Consider the following 5,301-nt stretch of genomic DNA (forward strand, 5'->3'; position numbering starts at 1 on the left):
CGGGGCACCTGGGTGGCTCAGTCGTTGAGCATCTGCCTTCGGCTCAGGTCATGATCTTGGGGTCCTGGGATCGAGCCCCGCATCGGGCTCCCTGCTCCGCGGGAAGCCTGCTTCTCCTTCTCCCACTCCCCCTGCTTGTGTTCCTGCTCTCGCTATCTCTCTCTGTCAAATAAATAAATAAAATCTTTAAAAAAAAAATTTTTAAAAAAAGCATATTGCAGAAGAATACTTTCAGTATAATACCTTACATATAATGTTTAAAAACAAGGTTAATAATATATTTTGTATATACATATACAAAGACATGTAATAAAGCCATAAAGAAAAGCAAGGAAAAGCTAAACAAAAAATTCAGGACAGTGGTTATTTGTGGGTCAAAGATACAGTGAAGAAACAAGACACAGAACTGGGTTAAAGATACATGAGTGTTTATTTTATGATAGTCTTTATGACATTTCTATTTTATACACATTAAAGATATATGAATGACATATCCATAGGTGATTTTATATGTCTAAAATATTTGATAGTACAAATCAACAAAAAGTATGAGTTTAGGGGCACCCAGGTAGCTCAGTCAGTTAAGCATCTGACTCTTGATTTCGGCTCAGGTCGTGATCTGAGGGTCATGAGATTGAGCCCTGTGGAGGTCTCTGTGCTGGTTGTGGAGCCTCCTTAAGATTCTCTCTTTCCCTCTCCCTCTACCCTCTCACCCGCAGAAAATAAAAATTAAAATAAAATAAAAAATAAATAAAATGTCACTCCTTCAGTCAACTCTCATTTGACAGGCATTCTGATAATGAACGGATAGTTTTGATCATGCAAGTGAAAAATGGCATCTTTCTAGCCTCAGGAGTAGGCCTAATGAAGAGATTTCTGACCCAAGTTGTGCACTATGTAAGAACAGAGGGACTTAGGCGATGGGCCAGAAAAATATTTAATAAATAATGAAAATATGACCCTTGGCGCCAGTATGGTACTTAAGGCCATTCATACTCCCTTGCCATCCGCTGAGTCATTGCTAAGCTTGGGAAACATGAGTTCCTGAAGCTACCTGGAAGGCTGGTTATGTCATCTCTGGTTGAAATGGATCCCGAGATATATGTCATCTCCTGGGGGGAGGGGGCCTAACTCCTGGGAAGTGAGATATTACTTTGCTGCAGTTTGCAAAACAGATCTATTAGACTCCATTCCCAGAAACTGTCTCCTGAATGACTTAAAGCAGGGCTAAAGAAACAGAATGCATATTTTTAATTGATTCTTTCTTTGAGCCGAGTTCCAAGTTGCCTAATACATTTTTAAATTCCCAAAGAGCTAGTTGCATTCAGAGTGACTCCAAAAGAGTTGTTCTAATTTGGGATGTCAAAGGCATCACTGCCATACATCATCAGAACAACAGTTGCTTCTCTGGCTAATTGGGGGATATATGAAAAGCTGTTCTCTTCATCTTCCTCATCTGCCTTCTCCTTCACTTTATTGGGTATCAGTTCTTAAAATTAGGGGTATGAATATGATCTATCCCCTGTTAATTCAGAAGTTAGGTCTTAGGAAGACCCTAGGATTTCAGAGCTAGCAGCTGGAGCTCAGAGTTCTTGCATGCATTTCCCAAGGTCATATCTTAGTGCAGTGGTTCTCAAACTGCCATGTGTAACAGAATCACTGGGAGGGCTTGTTAAAACACAGATTGCTGGGTTCCATTCCCCGAGTTTCTGATTCAGTCTCTGATGTATAGGATGGGGTCTGAGAATTCACATTTTTAGCAAGTTTTTGGAATTTTTGATGCTTCTGGTCCAGGGACCCCAGTGTGAAAACCACTGTCTCAGTTAATTGAAGGACAAGGTATAGAGGCCGATGCTTAAGCAGTCCAGTACTTTCTCCAAGGAGGCTCTTCTACAGGGTATAGATTTCATGCTAACATTATAGAAACCAGAGGTTCTTTTCCTCTGGGACTTCTGAAAGGGGAGTATTGCATTGGAGGTAGAACTAAAAGCACGAGCTTTAGAATCAGAAAAATCTGAGTGAGGAATCTGCCAGTCCATGGTTTAGCTTTCTGACTTTGGGCAAGTTGTTTAGGTTATTTGAATCCCAGTTTCTTCATCTGTAAATCAGAAATTAGTTCTAACAATTTGAGACTTCTGAAGAATAGTCCAAGAACTATTTGACATAGAGTTATAGGAGGATAAGCCATTAACGGGGCATCTAATTTAGATTCTTCACTTTTCAGATGTGGAAACAAAGGCCCAGGGAAAGTGTCTTAGCTAAGATCTCATAGCATATGGCAGAATGAGGACCAGAGTTCGGGTCTTTTAATGAGTTTTGTTTTGTTTTAATCATTCACATTGGATGAATATTTCTAAACCAAACCCTTCAAAACTAAACACTTTAGTAGTAGAAAGCCATTCATAGGGCAAGATGTAGACTTATGATAAATATTTTAGAGAGTCATATTAGCCAAGTTCTGTGATTTAATCTATTTTTTTTCTTTAGAGAGAGCGAGTGTGAACGGGGAACGGGGGTGTTGGGAGGGGCAGAGAAAGAGGGAGAGAGAGGGAAGAGAATCTTAAGCAGTCTCCACGCTCAGCATGGAACGACCCTGAGATTATGACCTGAGCCAAAATCAGGGGTCGGGCACTTAACCAACTGAGCCATCTAGGCATCCCTAATCTATTTTTCAAAATACCAATTCTTGTACAATGTTACATATTATACTTTTTTCTTTCTTTAGTGAAAAGAATGGTCTTTAATGTTTTGGCAAAGTCTTTTTCAGCCCAGAATAAACATGAAATAAGCAGGCTGGAGTGAAATATTCACAGTGTACAAAAAGATGGAACTCTTCACAAATTCGCATGTCATCCTTAGGCAGGGGCCATGCTAATCTCTGTATCATTCCGATTTCAGTATATGTGCCGCTGAAGTGAGCACCACATTACACTTTTATACAATGCGACACATTATATGGGAAGATAATAAGAATTTGTTCTGCTGACCCTTAACTATTAAAAGAAAACTTACAGCAACTCTCTAAAATTGATTTTATTTTTCCTTACAGTGGATTTTCAAAAAGTCTTCCTTGTGGCATAATAATGTTTTGCAAAAAGGGTGTGGCTATTTATAGAATTCTTGTCTTTGTTCTAGAAATGAGCACTTTTGAAAAAGGAGAGTTTAGTAGATGGGAAATCAATTTCCACATGAAGGAGGAAAAAGTTTTAAATGTATTAGGAAAATTATAGTAAACGTTTAAGGAAAAAATGGAACTCAAAGGACATTATTCACTAAAGCCATACTTGTTTGGGATGTATAAAGAATATTTTAGCTAGCTAAAACTTCTCATCTAGTAGACATGGACCTTGTGGTACAAGAGAGTTAAAAGAAAATATTAATATTCCTCAAAATATTAATATTTGGTGAAGCCAAGACATAAAGGGTAATTAAGAAACCAGGGTATGCATGCAAAAGAATGAAACTGGATCACTTCCTTATACCATACACAAAAATAAACTCAAAATGGATTATAGACCTAACTGTGAGACCTGAAACCATAAACATCCTGGAAGAGAGCACAGGCAGTAATTTCTCTGACATTGGCCATAGTAATATTTTTCTAGATATGTCTCCCAAAACAAGGGAAACAAAAGCAAGAATAAACTATTGGGACTACATCAAGATAAAAAGGTTCCCATCTGGAACAACACAGATGCAGCTAGAAAGTATAATGCTAAGTGAAATGAGTCAGTCAGAGAAAGACAAATACCATATGATTTCACTCATATGTGGAATTTAAGAATCAAAACGAACAAGCAAAGGAAAACAAAACAGAGAGAGACAAGCCAGGAAACACGCTTAACTATTGGGAACAAACCAATGGTTACCAGAGGGGAGGCGGGTGGGGGATGAGTGAAATAGGTGATGGGGATTAAGAGGAGCACCTGCGAGGAGCACCGGGTGTTGTATGGAAGTGTTGAATCACTATGTTGTACACCTGAAACTAATAGAACACTCTATATTAACTATACTGGAATTAAAATAAAAATTTTTAAAAAGCAGTGTAAAAAAATAAAAATAAGCTATTGCACAGGGGTGCCTTGTTGGCTCAGTTGGTGGAGTGTGTGACTCTTAATCTCAGGGTCACGAGTTCAAGCCCCCATGTTGGCTGTGGAGATGACTTAACGAAAAAAAGCTTCTGCACAGCAAAGGAAACAATCAACAAAACAAAACCTACTGAATGGGAGAAGATATTTGCAAATGATATATCTGATAAGAGGTTAATATCCAAAATATTATAAAGAACTTATACAACTCAACACACACACACAACAATCTGATGAAGAAGTGGGCAGAGAACTTGGATAAACATTTTGCCAAAGACATAGATATGGCCAACAGACACATGAAAAGATGCTCAACATCACTTATCATCAGGGAAATGCAAGTCAAAACCACAATGAGATATCACCTCACATCTATCAGAATGGCTAAAATAAAAAACACAAGAAACAACAACAATCGACAAGGATATGGAGAAATAGGGACCCTTGTGCACTGTTGGTGAGAATGCAAATTGGTGTAGCTACTATGGAAAACAGTATGGAGGTTCCTCAAAAAAATAAAAAATACAACTATGCTATGATCCAGTAATTCCACTACTTGGTATTTACCCAAAGAATATGAAAACACTGATTCAAAACACTATGTTTATTGCAGCATTATTTACAAGAGCCAAATTATGGAAGCAGTTCAAGTATCCATTGATTAATGAATGGATAAACAAGATGTTATATATATATATATATATATAAATAAAATAGTGGAATAGTACTCAGCCATAAAAAAGAAAGAAACCTTGCCATTTGCAACAACATGGATAGATCTAGAGGATATAATGTTACATGAAATAAGTCAGTCAGAGAAAAACAAATACCATATGATTTCACTCATATGTGGAATTTAAGAAACAAAACAAAGATAAAAAGAGACAAACAAAAACAGACTTTTTTTTTTTAAAGATTTTATTTATTTGAGAGAGAGAGAGAGAGAATGAGAGAGAGAGAGAGCACATGAGGGGGGGGAGGGTCAGAGGGAGAAGCATACTCCCTGCTGAGCAGGGAGCCCGATGAGGAACTCGATCCTGGAATTCCAGGATCATGACTTGAGTCGAAGGCAGTCGCTTAACCAACTGAGCCACCCAGGCGCCCCAAACATCTTTTTAAAAAATATTTTATTTATTTATTTGTCAAAGAGAGAGAGGGAAAGCACAACCAGGGGGAGTGTGAGGCAGAGGGAGAAGCAGGCTTCCTGCTGAGC

At 38.1% G+C, this 5,301-nt stretch overlaps 1 non-coding gene across 1 annotated transcript; it reads right to left on the minus strand.

Annotated features, from left to right (window-relative positions):
• Positions 1-2,818: 2,818 nt before the first annotated feature.
• LOC123326525 lies at positions 2,819-2,922 on the minus strand. Its single transcript, XR_006541148.1, has one exon. It is a non-coding gene; the product is annotated as a U6 spliceosomal RNA (small nuclear RNA).
• Between the last annotated feature and the right edge of the window lie 2,379 nt (positions 2,923-5,301).

Source organism: Neomonachus schauinslandi, chromosome 13, assembly GCF_002201575.2.
Source record: "Neomonachus schauinslandi chromosome 13, ASM220157v2, whole genome shotgun sequence".
NCBI lineage: Eukaryota > Metazoa > Chordata > Mammalia > Carnivora > Phocidae > Neomonachus > Neomonachus schauinslandi.